The sequence below is a fragment of the Callithrix jacchus genome, chromosome 6 (assembly GCF_049354715.1).
Source record: "Callithrix jacchus isolate 240 chromosome 6, calJac240_pri, whole genome shotgun sequence".
In the NCBI taxonomy this organism is placed as follows: Eukaryota; Metazoa; Chordata; class Mammalia; order Primates; family Cebidae; genus Callithrix; species Callithrix jacchus.
The window spans coordinates 97,837,675-97,856,666 of NC_133507.1; the positions used below are offsets into that span (position 1 = coordinate 97,837,675).

Consider the following 18,992-nt stretch of genomic DNA (forward strand, 5'->3'; position numbering starts at 1 on the left):
TGGCCCCGTGGATTGCCAGGGTCTGGTATAATCAGCATCCATTGCTCCTCTTCTTTCACTTGGAGTGTCTTTAGCTGCCCACTCTCAGGATTCCACCACTTGGCGCCATGAGGGCACACTTTGTGGCTGATTTTCTAGCATACTCAGTGGTTTTATGCAAACTATAATTTATAGTTTGTCTGAGAGGGTTGTTGTACCCCCATGGCTTAATGAGACTGACACGCCATTATTATTCTTCTCATTTGTAATTGGGAACACAAAACTCTTAACAAATAGCTGAAAGAGTGTAGTCTGGATAAGATTATCCAAAAAAAAATCCTTTATTATACTTGTCAATGTAAAATGCTTAAATTGGTATCAGTTCTGCATAGTTAGCTAATATTTGAGTTAAATATTGTTTAACAGCCTTCAAACATGACATTGTGCAAAGCCTGCTGAGTCATCATTTTTCCATAATGAGGTGTTCTTGGGCCTGTAAAGTAATAAATATAAAGTCACAGGCTGAATTTTTTTCTAAGAGAACTACAGGAATCCCTTAAAATATTTTTTCACAGGTAGCAATTCTTTGTATCTGTGGTATTTGATGCCATAGCCACTGGCCACATGTGGCTGTTTCAATTTAAATTAATGAAGCAAGATACAATTAAAAATTTACTTCCTCAATAACACTAGCCACATTTTGAGTATTCAGTGCTCCTGTATTCTGTACAGTCACAGGCTGTTTGGTGGCAGTAATACGTTCTGAGAAATGTCGTTCAGCAATTTCAACATTGTGGGAATATCGTAGAGTGTACTTACACAAACCTGGGTATAGTCTACTACACACCTAGTCTGTATTGCATAGCTGTTGGTCCTAGATGCAACCCTGTACAGCATGCTACCGTACTGAATATTGCAGGCAATTAAAACATAATGGTAAGTATTTGTGTATCTACCCATAGCTAAACATAGAAAAGAGAAGGTTAAAAAAATACTAGTGTCGAAGATAAAAGGCAATACACCTGTATAGGCCACTTAAGGAACTGGAGGTTGTTCTGGGTGTGTCAGTTAGTGAGTGGTGAGTGAATGTGAAGGCCCAGGACATCACCATATACTACTCTACACTTCATAAACACTGTACACTTGGGCCACACTAAATTTATTGAAAAAAAAATTTTTGATAATAAATTAACTTTACTTTACTGTCATTTTTTACTTTATAAAGTTTTAAATTATTTTTTAACATTTTGACTCTGTGATCATACTTAGCTTAAAACAAACACATTGTACAGCTGCACAAAAATATAGCCTTTCTTTATATCCTTATTCTTAAGTTTTTTTCTATTAAATTTTAATTTTTAAATTTTAATTTATCTGTTAAAAAGTAAGACACAAACACACATATTAGCTAGGCCTCTGCAGGGTCAGAATCATCAATATCACTGTCGTCCACCTCCACATCTTCTCCCACTGGAAGATCTTCAGAAGCAATAACACACATAGGACTGTCATATCCTGTGATAACAATGTCTTCTGGTTACCTCCTGAAGAATTTGCCTGGGGCTGATTTACAGTTAACTCTTTTTTTAAAAAAATAAATGGAAGGAGCACAGTCTAAACAGCAAAAAGTATAGTATAGTAGTAAATACATAAACCAGTAATAGTTGCTTATTATTATCAAATATTCTGTACTCTACATCATTGTATGTGCTAGATTTTTATAAGACTGTCAGCACATAGGTTTTTATACACCAGCATCACCACAAACATGTGAGTAATGGCTTACACTCTGACTATGTAAAATGCTTAAATTGTTTACGACGTCACTACAGAATAGGAATTTTTCAGCTTCATTATAATTTTAAGGAACCATCATCGTGTATGCAGTTCATCGCTGACCAAAATATCATTTTGTGGTACGTGAATGTATGTTCTATATCGTCAATAGATCACATATATTCCTTCATCACACAAACTTGTGTTCTATATGAATATTTTCTTCATCAGTGCTCTGTTGGATACTGCTGCATTAGATTACTCTAATGAAGTACATTGAACCATGCAGATGGCAGGAACCATGTTTTTGATAGAAAATTGACTTGGTATTCAGATCATTGCAGATGTATCTCTTCAAAGTGGTAGAGAACTATATGAATATGCTACTACTGGCCAAAAATAAATGCAATCCATTACATAAATAATAAAGTCAATCATTTTACAGAATTAAAGGACTGGAGGAAGGCAAACATGAAAGAGGTGTGTAGCAGCTCAACCATGTTATCAAAAGCCCTGGCTCATTGTATCTATTTACTTGGCCATGATCACCATGCTAACTTTTTGTCCTCATGCTTGTGGACTCTGGTTGCAAAATGACTCCTACCACTCTAATAATTTATATTTAAGACAAAAGTATAAGGAAGGGTAAAATGTATAAAGGATGGAGTGTCCCCATAGACTCCATCTTAGGGATCATTGGTGAGAAATGGATCATACAGCAAATTCTAGCTGCAAAGGATGCTGGGAAAGTTAGCATGTTGCTTTCCAGCCTCTGTTGCATGAAGTAGCAGGGAGAAGAGGGTTGAGCCTGTCTCCCAGGCTAACGGGTCAATAGGCTCCCCTCAGATTTTCTAAAAAGTCCCTCCATGTTTTTATTTTTTTAGACAGAGTCTCATGTTGCCTCATCTGAAGTGCAGAGAGGCAACCTCGACTCATTGCAACATCTGCCTCCTAGGTTCAAGCTTCTCCTGCTTCAGGCTCCTGAGTTGCTGGGACTACAGGTGCCTACCACCATGCCCAGCTAATTTTTGTTATTTTTTAGTAGAGACAGGGTTTTGCCACATTAGTCAGGCTGGTTTCAAACTCCTGACCTCAGGTGATCTGCCCACCTCAGACTCCCAATGTGCTGGGATTACAGGCATGAGCCACTGCACCTTGTCAAAGTCCCTCCATTTTACGACTGCATGAGACTCAACAAAGTCAAATGATTGTCTATCTTAATTCCACAAGACTGGCTGAGAATATATATTTTTTACACCCTGATAATACCATTGTTCTTCATGTTGTCTAAGTGTTGTCACTTATTCTTGGAATATTTTATAACCATAATATGTTTCTAATAACAGCAACTGTGCAAATCTAAATGTGTTGTTCTTCTAACCGATATTAACTAATGTCTTTGACAAAGAGCAATCAAGAACATTGCGAATCTGAATGTCTGCATTTCTGTGGTTAAGGGTAATCACATTAGTTTAATCAAAATGTTATGAGTTGATTACAAGATAAGACATTGTTAACTTGGCCAGGCACAGTGGCTGATCTCTGTAATCCCAGCATTTTGGGATTCCAAGGCAGCAGCACTGCTTGAACTCAAGAGTTCAAGACCAGCCTGAGCAACATAGTGAGATCCCATCTCTAGAAAAACTTTTTAAAAAGTTAGTTAGGCATAGTGGCAAGTGCCTGTAGTCTCAGCTACTAGGGAGACTGAGGCAGGAGAACTGCTTGAGCCTGGGAGGTCAAGGGTGCGGTGAGTTATGATCCTGCCACTGCACTCCAACCCAGGTGACAGAGCAAGACTGTGCCTTTAAAAAGGCAAAAAACAGATTTGTTAACTAAACCTGCTCTATATTGAAATTCAAGATTCACACTTAAGTAAAATAAAGCAACTACATTTTTTTTTCTTTAAAGTTGCCCACATAAATGTCAGACTGAACAAAACAAATGGGTAGCCTAGCCTAATAGAACTATTAACACCAAAGATCACAACTACTGTATTTCTCACTATTCTTTCCGGCTATCTAACTTTTACCTGCTATCATACATTTACTCTATGTATTATACTAATTGTCTACCAGAGTTAACAATTAGTAGGACTTCTCATTCATTGTCTTATGTTGAAAACACCAGCCAGTGATAATTTAAAATAATTCCCTAAGAGGAAACAGGGGATTTGGAAAATATTACAAAGAGGAGAAAGTGTCCTTTGAGGAAATTGGGGAAGAATATTATTGAAGTAGAACCCAATAGGATTCACAAAAAAATTGAATTCTATTGGGATGTATGGTAGGTGTTCATGAAGTGAAAGATACATGTTATTTTCCCCAAACTTAAAAGAGTTGAAAAGAACAATCTTCCTAATAGTCTAATGGGCATAGGCCCTAGTGCCCCATGTTTGAATGAAATCTATTTACCATCCTCCATTGTCTGGGTATGCTCCCAGCCTCTTCTGCAGGAGCCAGAAGGGTTCCTACCACCAGAGTGTAGCATGGCAGAGGACATGGTCTAACCCTGATGCTCTAACTTTCTTTGGATAGCTCTGGAAAGTTGCCCGAGAGGTGCTCTCCTCCCTACTCCAGAAAGTGATATTGCCTCCAAAGCATCCTGCCACCTCAATCTATTGTCCTTCCTTCATTCTTCCTCAGAGGGGGCTCTCCTGTCTGCAGCTCAAGTATCATGAAGAACAGTAGGTGCTCAGTAAATACCTTTGGGTATCTTAACACCAAACCAGTATATTTCCATTTTTCCAGGGTGTTTCGTTTCTTTATTCCTTATCCTCTCCTAGAATTCAGCTAGCTAATGTAGTAAACTCACTCATATCCATGTAGTAACAGATTATACAGGTACCTTTTTCAGCCATGTATTTGTACTGTAACAAGAACTCGGGCAAAGTTTTATCCATAGTTAAGAAGAACTCTTGGGATCTGTAAGTTTGGGGCACTCGGTACTGGATTTGAGCAAATTTGGGTTGGAGAAAAAAGGACAGGATCAAGCCTACTTCAGTGAATTGTACAAGAATCACTGCCAGGGGAAAATAAGAGTTGTTTTGTGGTAGTAGAACCCTGCTTTTGAAAAATAGCCTGCATTAAGGCTAAGAATTGAGACAAAGCTATGTTAAGCCAAATAGAAGAGGTTTGGAGCACCATGTATAATGGCCATTCTGTAACACATTGTTCTTATAAGCTTTTATCATCCAACCATAAAGCATCTAATCCACAGTAGTAATGTGCCCATCTGCAGTTAGGCAGAGACAGAAAAAATAAGGGTCGTATGATATACAGTTGTTATTATCAAGGAATCTCTATACCACATTCAAATGAAGGTCAGAAAATACAGTAGCTTCTTCACCCAGCAGAGGAGAGAATGCCTGGCCTGATGCCAGAATGTTAACGGCTGTGGTTGTTTCTTTGGTAAGGAAAGAGGGGAAGATTTCACAGGCTTGAATCAAGTGCTTCACTTACATAAAGAACAAGACCCAGGATCAAGGTGCTTATCAAAATGAAAGGAACTCTGGGACCTACTTTATTGTATCAAAGTTTAATAGAACATGTCTACCAATAGTTATCCATATGTGGATTTTATCATTTGAATTCTCCAAACTGCATTGATTTTTAAATCTAAGACTGGATTTTTCTAACCATTAGTACCAGTAGAATTAAGTTTAGATAGGAGTAGAAGAAACTCTAAAGTGCAGTGATTTAAATAAGAATAGAAATTTCTTGCTGTCACACATTAAAGCCCAGAGGGAGGTGTTCCAAGCTAATAGAGCAATGCTAGACTCTCCTATCTTGTCCTTCTGTCTCATATGGTTTCCATTCCTTATGATTTTCATTCCCAAAGTGACTTCGTGGTCTAAGATGATTGTTGAAAAACTATCCCTTATGTCCACTTTCCAAAATGCAGAAGGATGATGAAGGACATGGCTTATCCTTTTAAGGACTCTTGCCAGCAGTTGCCCCATCCTTTCTGCTGACATCCCATTGGCCAGTACTTGTTCACACAGGATGGGAAACATTATTCAAGGAAGGAAACCAAATGTTCAGCAAAAAATAGAGGTTCTCTTAACTCTGAAACAAAAAGTTAACGGGTATTAGGGACATCTAGCCTCTCAGCCTGCAGCCAGCCCCCTACCAATGTTATGACCTTGTAACTTCAGTTGTGCTGTGCTAAGAAAACACACGAAAATTCTTACTATCATTTAAGAAATCATAGGAAATGCCGGGCATGATGGCTCACATTTGTAATCCCAATACTTTAGGAGGCTAAGGCAGGCAAATCACAAGGTCAAAAGATTGAGACCATCCTGGCCAACACGGTGAACCCCGTCTCTAATAAAAATACAAAAATTAGCTGGTCGTGGTGGCACATGCCTGTAGTCTCAGTTACTTGGGAGGCTGAGGCAGGAGAATCACTTGAACCCATGAGGCAGAGGTTGCAGTGAGCCGAGATCACACCACTGCACTCCAGCCTGGGGACAGAGTGAAACTCTGTCTCACCAAAAAAAAAAAAAAAAAAAAAAAAATTCTAGGGAAACAAATTTAGAAAGTTGTTAGGAAAGATGTAATTGATTTCAATGATTTATGCATAGTTCCTATTTTGCATAATTTAAACTATCACTGCTCTCTATTTGTGCAGTTAACCTTGAATAACTTTTTGGAAAACATGTTGAACTTGGATTCATTTGCCATCACCATATATATGAATAAATACATAATTGGTCACCAACAAAGTATGTAGATGTTCAAACAAATATTTTGTGGAACACAATGCATCTAAAATTAACTTTTTCCCTAAAATTAAATCTAACATTAGGGCTTCTAGTGCTGTAGCTGCCAGTCAATTAAAGTCCTTGATAATTATCTGTCTCATTTCAAGAATATTACCAGATTTCCCCCCAAGAAGATAAGAAGAAAGTTTAGAAATTTGACCTAGAGGAAATGGCATTTCTATTTAAAATTAAAGTATATCTTAGAAAGTTGACCAGATAGTCACAGCTTTTGGCGCAGAAGGTGAAGTCGAGTGTCACATTGTGAATAGTGTGCTAACACATTTAGGCTTAATTGTAGACAGAAAGAGATATTGATAATCAAAACAGAATGTGGGTGGGAAGTGCAAATGTTCTCAATAACTTTGATAGATATTATTCTATTGAATACTATCAGACTGGCATCAAACTACTTAGATACTCTTGCCTATGAATGGGGGATTAGTATGGTGTGGTTTTTTTTTTTTTTTTTAATGTTTCAGATCCTGTAGTAATACTTGCCAAAATTATGTTACTTATGCATTTTCAGACATACAAAATAACATTTAAGAGGTACTGTAGACTAGTAGCTTGGGCAAGGAAAAGTCCACTGTGGCTGCACTGAGTTCACTCACTTATAACTAACTACAAGTGATAAACTCCAAAGGGAGAGTTTTGCATCCAGCAAAGGCAGCCTAAAATGTAAACTCTGCTTGTCATGAAGTTAGGCCCATGAAAACAGGACCGTGTGATATCTTCTGACCTAGGGCTGAAAATAATAATATCCATATCCATTCACTGAGTACCTACGGCACACCAAGCCCTGTGCTTATAACATTATATGTCATCCTCCATGTTTTTCATTCCCTCCTGGCTGGTTCTCTGGTTTTACTGTCAGCTTGCTCCTTGTGAGTGCTTTTTTCTCACAAACAGAGACAGTCACCAAATAAAGCTTCGGTGGAAGTTTCTGTATTTGTGAGCATACCCAATCCCAGTCTATGACCTCTTTCCTCTATTTTTTCACTAGAGAGAGGATTATGGACTTACAGTGTTAAAAGTATGGCTTTTTTACTCTTGTAAAATATTTACTCCTATAGATTGCATCAGGGAGCTAAGTTCTATTTAGTTCAACAAGCCTATATTGAGCCTTTTCTGCAAACTACACGCTGTACCAGCTGTAGGGTATACAAAGAGGAATAAGACACAGTATCTGCCCTCTGTGAACTCCAGTTTAGCCAGAAGGCAGAAAAGCAAGCAGATAATTCAAATGCATTGTGATCACTGATAAGAGAAAGGTGTGCTCTACATACATCTGGTGGCACAGAGCAGGGTACACAGCCCCACTTTAGTGGAACTGGAAGCATTGGTTTTTGTCAGAAAAAGGCAAGAGTGAGTGAGTAATATATTGAAGTTTAAGAGCATATGCCATTTAGTCCAATGGTTCCCAAACTTTGCTACACATGAGAATCACCTGGGGAGCCTCTAAAAATACACCAAAATCATACCCCACATTAATTAAATCACAATGTCTGGGGATGGGAGCCCAGCATTGCAGTTCTTAAAGATCTACAGGTGATCCTGATATGCAGCAGAGTCCTAAAGGGTAGGATTTCATCAGAAAAGGAAAGATGTCCTTGAAGTAAAGAGAAACTGCATAAGCAAAGGTCTAGAGATAGGAGGTGCATAGCACACCGGAGGGTAGGGGAGTCTGCAGGGATAGGTTTAGCTAGAGCACAGGATGAAGCACAGATACAGTTGGATTTGTAGGATGGGACCAGATGGTGGAGACCTTGAAAGCTGAGCTTAGAGATTTGAACTTAGCCCTACAGACAACATATAGACTATGGAGATTTTCAGAAGAAGACCTACATGTTAAGACATTGCTATTGATCACTATGATGCTCAGATTTAGACTTCTGCAATAACATGCTACTTCATTTTCTCTCATTTGTCATTGAGCCAACAAACTCACCAGTCACCTTTCTCCTCACGAAACACTCTTTCCATGCAGTGTACTGTGATAAATAGAATCATATATTTGTGTGAAAGGATGGACAACCAAGAATAATTAATGATTGCCAAAGGGCTCCCTACCCCCCAAAAGAGAGTTCTCATGCCAGCCTACCAGAATATATCTGAATTTCCCACCCATTGGCAATTCCTTTGAGTGAAAGCCCCCAGTGGCTTGTGATGACACAGGTGGTCTCTGGAAAGGCACACAGTAAGCATCGCTGGCTGATAACAGCAGTGTGTTTCTCAGATTAGCACCCCCAGACCCTAAGAGAATGAGCATGGGGCTCGTACCTTTTCCTGCCATGGAACTGAGAAGTGCAAGAAGGAAGGGTTTGATATTTAAGAAAGCGGAGACTGGTATGCCACAGATTGGGAAGCTGAGCTGCCAGCACCAGAGGCAGACATGCAGACCTATGAGGTGGCATGAACCAGGTACCTAAAGGGGAAAGGCCCCATTGAACAGGTAACAGTGAGACATATTAATTAAGGTTTGCACTTTCCCCGGCCATTTACAAGGCCCGTTGCTCTAAAGTACAAGGTTGGGGAAACTGAACTAGCTATATAAAGACCCAATGTTTTACAGTTCCTTTAACTTCCCAAAAGGCAGTTAAATCACTGAAAGTAAGTATAAGCCTGTGTTTGTAACTTAAGACATAGAAAGGAATAGGTGAGGGTCAAACCAAAGTCAGACAGCTGTGTGCCTCAGCGCAAAAACCCAAAAGCCGTCCAATGTGACAGAAAATTGTGAATAAAGTAAGACAATGATGTACATTGCATTGCTATCTACTCCTTATTAAGAGCTTTCTATATGCTGGGCACTGGCCTGGGTGTTTTATGTAAGTTGCCTTGTTTTGTCTCCACATTAGCCCTGTAAGTTAAGTGTGATGGTTGCTATTTGCAGATGAGGAAATGGATATTCTCAAAATTACGTGCCTTGCTCAGCAGCGTGACAAGAATGGAGTGGAACCATCATCCAAACCAACACTATAGTCTGTAGCTGTGAAGTAAAGTTGACTAACCCCCCAAGAATTCTAAATGATGACCAGATGTTTCTTGGATCACCTCTCTCAGGCACCAGAGTCCAAGTGTCCCTTTTGTAGATTGTTTGGCCAGGAGTTACTCAAAAATAAAAGCTCCTGGGTCAATGAGTGGTGCAGGCTGGGCTTGATGTACACATGCATATATTGTATGAGTGATGGGTATTGGAGGAATGTAGAGAACATGACCTGTCCTAGGGAAGCAGCTCTAGTTGTCAGTATAGAAGAATGCTAGCCGCATGTAGCAAGGCTTCCTGTTTTTCACAAGAAGCCGAATCCTAGATTTCTTATGTGGCATCTGAGATACGTTTAAATATGGGCTCAGTTCAAAAGAATGAATCTGCCGGCACTTTTATCTGGCAGTATGCCAAATTAGAATTTCAAAATCCTTTTACAGAATGCCACATCTACCAAAAGTATAGGATGTAATATAAAATTCTACATATTTTCTTAAATTTATGATTGAGCTGCAGGCAAAGAATTCATCATAGGCTAGGAATAGCAAGAAAGCTGGAATCCATGGGAGCAAGAGAATGCCATAGCCTGCATTTGCCCATCGAGTATGTATTAGTCTCTGGTGGCCTGGAGCTAGGGTGACCAGTGGTCCCAGTGTGCTAGGACTTTCTTGGTTTCAACACCGAAAGTCTCACATCCTGGGAAACTCTTCAGAGCTGGAAAAACATGTTCTCTAACATTCCTCAAATCCCCGTCAGTCACCCTACGCAGAGCCTGGTTTTAAGGAGCTAAACTGTTGACATAATGAAAGCCCAGGGCCTGACTGGGGTGAAATGTTAGATCAAAGACACTCAAGCCCCTCCCCTGTATAAAGCTGGACTCCAAAGTGCAGTAACTTCAAAGCCGCCCTGTAGAGGAAGATTTTGAGAATAAATTCCTGACTCAGCCTTAACGCTGTCTTAACACTAGCTGGGGAAAAAAGAAGAGAAAAATGTTTCCTCAGAAGATTGTGCATCATTAGCTTGCACCCACGTAGCTCAGGGACCTAATTCACTCTTTTTGCGTCCCATAAACCCCCAGCTTCAAATTACAAAAGGGTCCCAGTTGTGCTTCTAATGTTCCAGAGAAGAAACTGAAAGAGAGAATCGATGAAATAAGAATGGTGGAAGGTTAGTATTTTCTAAGAGTTGGACAATAGGTATATGAGGATATATTACACTGTTTGAGTACATTTGACATTTACCATAATGAAAAGTTTAAAAACAATGCAGACTTAGGTTAACAGTACCCCTTGGAACCTGGCAGAACCCAACTCAAATCCTCTCTTGAGGCACTCACTATAAACTTTACATACAAAGGAAGTTCCAAGTAAAACTAACTCACAATAGAAAATCAACCAAAACATGAGGGGGAAAAAATGACTCATTAATGAGTCAGAAAAAAACAATAATACACAGAATGAGTACTGCAAAGACTGCAGAATTGAGAATTATCTAATAGAGCATATAAAAAGATTTAGTATATCTAAATAAAAATGAAAATGGAAGTTAAGAAAGGAACAAAAAACTTCAAAGTATAAAAATTGGTAGGGGCCGGGCGCGGTGGCTCAGCCTGTAATCCCAGCACTTTGGGAGGCCGAGGCGGGTGGATCACGAGGTCAAGAGATCGAGACCATCCTGGTCAACATGATGAAACCTCGTCTCTACTAAAAACACAAAAAATTAGCTGGGCACGGTGGCGCGTGCCTGTAATCCCAGCTTCTCAGGAGGCTGAGGCAGGAGAATTGCCTGAACCCAGGAGGTGGAGGTTGCAGTGAGCTGAGATCACGCCACTGCACTCCAGCCTGGGTAACAAGAGTGAAACTCCATCTCAAAGGAAAAAAAAATTGGTAGATAATATTTATTACAGCTAAAGAGAGATTACTGAACGAGAAGATACAGTTGAAAAAAATTACACAAAATGTATAACAGAGAAACAAGGAAGTGGATAGTATGAAAGAGAAGTTAAGACACATTAAGATGATAAAACCTACCTACATCTAATTATAGCTCTAGAAGAAGAGAATAAAATGAAAAGGATAGACATAATTTCAAAAGAATTAATGACTAAGAATTTTGCAGAATTAAAGAATGTTATCAACCCTCAGATTCAGGAAGCCAAATTAGTTCTTAGCAAGATAAATCAAAAGAAATCTACACTTAGGCACATCTTAGTGAATATGTAGAACACCAAAAATAAAGGAAATAAATTACAACAAAAGGAAAATACAGATTACCTAGTAAGGTCTGACAATTAAAATGGCAGTGAACTTCATGACAACAATGAAAACCAGAAGACAATAGAATTATGTTTTCAGTAGTGTCTGAAGATATAATTTGTATCTGAGACAAAATAATTATTGGTCTAGAAGCGAATACTCAGTGAAACTATGCTTCAAGAAACAAAGACATTTTCCAAGGCTAAAAAAAGTAATGAATTTTCTACTAGTAGATCCTCACTAAACCAACTTCTAGAGAGTTAACATCACACAGGAGAAGAATGATCTCAGGAAGACCTGAAATGCAGGAGAACTGATGAATAGAGAAAGTGGTGAACACTCTATATGTAACAATAAAAGTACATTACTAAATATGTCAAAGGAGAGATAAGTCCTGAACAATAACAGAACTGGAAATGAGTGGGAAGGGGTGGTAAGCAAGTAATGTCCTTATATTGTTAAGGAAAATGATTAATAGATTAGTTTGGTAAGTCATATTTGCATGTGAAAAATTCTAGGTTAAAATATTCAAGGGTAGAAATAAAATATAACATTTCCCAACTAGCAGAAAAACTATGGGGAAAATGAAATAGTAATGAAGAGAAACACAAACCAAAAGAAAACATGAAAAATGAGAAAAATATAGAAAAGCTGGACAACTAGAAGACATAAAATAAAAGGGAGAAATCTGAATATAGAGGATTGATAATAAATGTAAATAGACTAAAATCTCTAGTTAAAGGCAAAGATTATCAAGCAGCTATAGCTGATTAGACATAATAACTCTAAACATCAACACAGGAAAATTGAAAGTAAAAAGACAGAAAAATAAATACCATACTATATTAAAGAAAAGAAACCTGGTATAGCTAGATTGATAACAGAAAAAATATATTTTAAACAAAGACTTTTTGAACTGTACTCATCTGTGAGTCATGAAATAGAGTCTGTGAGTTAAGGTTGGCATTTGTTTTTGTTTTGTTTTTATTTATTTTTCCTAATGAAACTATTGGAGTGTTATACAAGTAGTAAGGAAAAATATTGTGACATTTTTATCACATTTATATATACATGCATATACAAAGGTATACTGGTTTATGATGTAAAAATTAATATATTATTATTATATATATTAATTATATGTTTGGATAATAGTCTAAAAAGTTTGGAAGGCATGGCCCCAGAAAAACCCTTGGCAAGCATATTAGGAAATACACAGCATAGTGATTATGGTAACATTGTCCTATTAGCAAAAATTAGAAAATAACCCAGATGTTCATCAGCAGTAGAAAGCATGGATAAATTTTGAAATCCCTATGCTGTGGAATACTATACAGCAGTGAAAAGTAATGAACTGCAGCTTCATGTAACATGATTCATCTCAAAAACAATATTGATTGAAAAAAAGCCAATGGTAGTAGAATACTTACTGGATGATTCTATTTGTTTAGTGAGCAAAACTAAACAATATAGTAAGAATAAACAAACTGATTTAATGAATAAAATGAAATTAACAAGATAGTTATTTTATCAAGAGGCAGTGGGGTTGAAGGATGTGTTCAGAGAAGAGTACACGAGTAGTTTAAACACATGGTTAAAGTCGTTAGGGTGGGTTATGACGATTATTTAAATTTAATAATTTGTTAATATGCATTCCTGTATTTTAAGTATCATTTGTAATTTTTTAAGGTAAAGAGACCATCCAAAACAAAACATATCTCTGGGCCACATCAGCCTGCCTTAAGTTTGCTCTTCTGATTCATGCCATTCATCCTCCATCCCAATCCTCTTCCTGTGTACCCTTGGAGCAGCTCTTTGGCATCGGAAGAGAGATGCCAAGAGGAGAGAGAGGGAAGGAAAGGGACATGCCCCTAACACAACTATAGAGTTCTAGGTCATCATTCTGAAGCATGTCAGGTGTCAGGAGAGGAGTTAAAAACAGAGGTTGTGGGCAACCCTTGAATTCTCATCTCTTTGCCCTCCATTCTCCCACAGATGATTCTGAGTTTACTAGACATTATAGATAGGTTGAACTGTCTATGGTTTAAGTGCCATTAAAACTAGCATTTCTTATGCCTGAAGGGAATAAAAAATTAGTGACTGAAAAGCAGCCATGACTTACTTATTTTTTAAAAAGGCTGGCCACAGATGACCTGTGGATTTACAAAAACCCTATAACCTAGCATGGAAGTCACTGTCCCTGTTGTAAGAACTCAGTCACATGAACTTAATGAAAAACCACCTCCATGAAAATGATCCACATACTTTTCACCAGTGCAACCAAACCAAATAGCGTTCGTTTGCGCACACACAAAGGAGAGCCAGACATCAAAGCCCCAGTCTTCTGCAGAGAAAGGTTTATTTCAAGGCAACCAAATGAGGAGACAGGAGGCTAGCTCAAATCTATCTTCCATGACAGCCTAAAAGTAGCATATTGAGGTGAGAAATTTTGGAAGGAGGATTTTGGGATTGGGAAGTGATCAGTGAAAGAAAGAGGGAAGTTTGGAAAGTCCCTAGGGTGTGCGCAGTTGTCTCTTCATGCCTCTTCATGAGTCATACGTGTAAATGCAGGGGGAGTTGGTCTGAAACATACATTAGAAATTCCAGCTATGATGTCAAAAGGTCACTCATCTGGCAAGCAAGTCTATTCGGTGCAGATTTTAGTTAGCTCTATTGGTTCCAACCAGTTTCAGCCAGTTTTGCCGTATATCAAGCCAGAGGGATTTCAACAAGCTGTTTACTTACCTGCCATCCTGTAAAACAAGCTAAAGAATTCCTTTTAGTCACTAGTTTCTTTAATCCACAGTTTGACCTGGATTCCCAATGATATGTCCACTCAATATGGCATGTTTGAGAAATACATTAGCTTGAGAAAGATAAAATGCTAGAATGACAGATCAGGTGAGGGCTGTGGCAAATCGTGGAGATGAAAATTGAGTTGTTTAATGAAATGTGTGACTGAGAAAAAAATAGGTAGGAAAGAGATCTTGAGAACAGGGTGTTCTTGGCATAAATGAATTTTTAAAGATGTGCCAGAGAAAAAGAAAATGGGATATAGAGAAAGGAAAACTATGTTTCCAGTTAATTTGTTACAACGTAGAGCTGATCTGGTACTTTTTAATGAGTCATAGACATGCAACCCGGGCTTACTGCTTCTAAAGAGAAATTCTCATTTTTTGAAAATGGTATTACCTGGAAAAATAACTTATCAATGTCAGTCTTAATTTCTTTCCCTAGCTCATTGATAGAATGTGAGAAGAGTCATTTAGCAATCATCTTATCACTGGTACAGTGTCTGCTCCACTCATTTTGCACAGGATCAGATAAAAGGATGATGTTTGCTTTATCTTTGTTTTGCCACCTTCTTGCAGCAAAAAGCTTTTCAGGAAGGGGGAAGAACAAGCTGAGAGGTTACCAGGTTATGAAACATTGTTACAGCCAAGCCAGGAGCATTGAATCAATTTCCAATATGTTTCTTATGTAGCTAAAACCTATACTCTGGAGATGTTATTGTTTGATTATAAAAGCTGGAGGAATTTGAAGAGAGACTTTCATGCCACTGTGATAAACAGTCTCTGCCTGTAACTCGATTGTGTCAGCTCCCAAACAGAGGGGAAATAAACTTTAAAGTGTGTTACTGCCCATTTGAAACTCAGGCATGAGTTCTGCTTTCAGAGACCATTTGGAAGGAATCCTATGTGTACAAGAACCTACTTGGGGTGGGCACTGGCTGCCCTGCTTCCAAATGAATGTGTCACATTTCCCAAAGATGTCATTTCCCCTCACCATGGACCTAGTCAAAATGTTTTTCTGATTTCAAAAGTATTTATAATTCTGCTTTAAAACATGTTTAAATAAATCAGTCCCTTTCCTATGCAACACATAATTTTTTTAAAAAGAACTTATTTTCTGGGTTATAATGAGTCAGGTTTTTCAAAGGAGATTTAAAAGTGATGGCGAGACAGTATAATATGGTAACGAATGTTGGTGGCAGGGCAGGGAAGAGTTCAAAACATAGTTTTAGATTCTGTCACTTAGTGCAAAATACTTCCTCTCTCTCTCTCTCTCTCTCTCTCTCTCTCTCTCTCTCTCTCTCTCTCCCCTCTCTCCCTCTCTCTCTCTATCTCTCTCTCTCTCTCTCTCTCTCTCTCTCTCTCTCTCTCTCTCACTAACTCTCCTCAACCATAGAGAGAGGGCTTGTTCTAGATTTACTCTAATGCTTCTCCCTGGCCCAAATTTCTGCAACTTTTCGAGGAAGGTGGGTTTACTACCTGAACTTTATAATATCTGCCCTTGTCAAGTTCCCATTTCCTACGGCTCTGTGGGAAGACAGTGTTTCAGTCATTGGATCTAAGTATACTAGAAAATTTGCAAAGCTTATCCAGCAATTTCTGGGCAGAACGTAGGCCTTGTTGGTAACAGTAATGTTATCAGCATGTTTTCCTCGAGTGTTGCATTTTTGAGTGTGCTTTCATTAATTCCTGCAACAGTCTCACAGCCTGGGTGCTACAGTCCCGTAGCTATGGCCTCTCCAGTTCTCCCTTTGCCAAGGAACTGAGCAAGTTCCTGAACCTCTTTAAGCCCCAAATCCCTTATCTGACAAATGGAGATAATAATAGATGAAGCATTATGGAGAGCATTAAATGTGTTTTTGCATATGAATGTGACACCATTCCAGGTGCTAGGAGGAACTCAAGCATCCATCTTAATTGTTATTATAGTTATTATTTAACAGGGTTGTCTGATATAGAGGTAGCTAGATATCATCTTCCTGAATGATGCAGAAGGTAAGGCATAAAAAAGTACTGTGTCTTGCCCATAATTTACCACAAGTTGGTAGCAGAGTTCATATCGAAGACTAGAACACCTTAAGGATGAATGAACTCGGTCTTAAAAATTCCTGGCCATAAGCCTCACACATGGTGAGAAAGGCCTAAGATGGTCTTCTGTTTCTCCAGCCAACTCTCAACCATGGCATCCCCCTCTTACTACAGGTGCCTGAACCACAACCACTAGACAAATGCAGTATTTCACCCCGACTTGCTGCCCACGAATTGCCTCCATCCTTTTCTTCCCAGACTGTCCTCATGGCCTGGGGCTTTGCCCATTAGTTAAGTTCCAGTCAGTAAGAAGGAACTAATGGGAAAAATGCTAGCTGCTTCACAAGTAGGGGTGAGTCACTTTTATTTTCTGGTACTCACACCTCAAGGCACAGTCATAAACCAAGTTCACTTCAGTTACTAAACATTTATCAGGCATTGACTTCATTACAGGAATTGTGCTGAACCTTAGGGCTATAAAAATGGAGAATACATGGGCTTTCCATTTGATGGGCTTATCCTATCTGATTCTGAGCTAGAATTATTGTTTACACCATTTTCTGAAACTTTAGTTGAAAATTGAATCAATCTAATACCTTGCCTTAATATTGCATTCTACAAAAAATGTCTATTTCCCTGGCCTGTTTTTTAAGAAAATTCTTTGAACATTACAAAAAATAGACTTGATGTCTATAGATAATCCTGTCATTGTAAATAATCAAGAATTTACGTGCCTTAGTAGTTCCCAAATTATGTGAACTTACTCTTGACATGCTGGCAAAGACAAATAATTTCTTAAAACAGATGGCATGCAGAGCCGTTGTCGAAATGTCAACTCTGCTGTTGTTTATTGTCCTACTTCTTCAGGGAGAGATTTGCATGTTTTATACACCTGAGCCCTTGGTCTGCAGTGCAGAGGAGTTGGGAAGCTTAGTTGGATATTACTTCCTAATAAACCCCTTGGATATTACAATGAGGTATGGTAATGACAGAAGATATAAACATGACTATTTTTGGTGACTATTCAATCCGTGTGCATTATTGTCTTACTTGAACGAAATAGGATAGCTTTGTTTGATTCTTTGCAGTGTTATTCAGGATTATAATGACATTTACAACAGTCTAGTTTGGGGTCTTCCAGAAGTACTCACTGTAACAAAAATTCAAGGGCAAGTAAATTATCAGCGAGTACAGGAAAGACCAATAGGGGAAGTCAGAGAGAGAAGAGAAACCAGCCAAGAAAAAAAAATGTTAATGCCAGCTATCACCAGGACCAGATACATAATTTGCAGAATAAAATGCAGACTCTTTTGCTCAAAAGCTATTAGAATTTCAGGATAACAGCAGCAGATCACAAGGCCCTGTTTAACTGTGCATGCCCCAAGCACATGCGCTCAGCCTGGCTACTACCTTAGCTTAGCCTTTGGGCAACACCGGAGTATAGAACGTGAGTCTCAAGAGTTTTCTCACCTGAGGAATGAGGGAGCTGGGTATCTATCTCCAACTCCCATCAGTGATTATTCCTGGGCTACTTCTGGAGCTGTTACCTTTGGGCAAACAGATATGGTTCCTGGAAATTGGACATGCTCCAGTTGTAAAGCAGAAAGGAACAGGCCATCCTCAGTGCCCTGCATGCCACCCACATACCAAGGAATTTCCCAGAATCCAGAGTCAGGGCCAAGTGTCTAGAAATGAGCTACCTCAATGAGGGAGCACCTGCTGAAGTCCGGCTTTGAAAAACCTTTCCTTTCTCCCTGCTGCTGAATCAGCTCTTTAATCAACCATGATGTCCATCATTTCTACAGGAGAAAGTTCCACCATATACTAAGAATGTGGGGACGGACATAGGGAAGTAACGCTATTCTCCTGAGTTCTTAAAAATGCAGGCACATTTGTTTTCCAAAGAGTGTGACCTTAGGTAAGCTACTTCCCCTCTCCAACCCCCGAGCCACTTTTGATTCATCTAGTCAATGGATTTAGAATTATTCAGACTATTTCCACAAGATTTGAGGAGTCTACATCAGAAACATATTGGGAACACAGTTTTGAAACACCAGTTTTATTCCTAAGTAACAACAATGTCTCTTCAAGCTTGGGGTGGGGGTGGGGGATTAGTAGCAAGGTGGCTTTCTCGAGTTCGTTATTAAATAGGCCATTTTCATCCTGTGTTTATTCAAAGGAAGTATGAAAATTGTGTTTGAATTAGAAAATGTTTTGCCCTCATTTTGGCTCTTTAATCATTGCTGTGTGCCACAAACACCATCTCTTTAATTACTTTGATGATTAATTTTATGTGTCAACTGGCCCATGGGATGCCCAGATATTTGGTCACACATAATCCTGGGTGTTTCCATGAGGGTATTTTGGATGAGATTAACTTTTAAATTGGTAGACTGAGTAAAGCAGATGGTGCT

General features: G+C 38.7%; 1 protein-coding gene across 8 annotated transcripts in view; it reads left to right on the forward strand.

Moving 5' to 3' along the window:
- The window catches only part of NCKAP5 (NCK associated protein 5), a 1,002,432-nt gene that overhangs the window by 898,679 nt on the left and 84,761 nt on the right, over positions 1 to 18,992 (forward strand). The window lies entirely within an intron of this gene.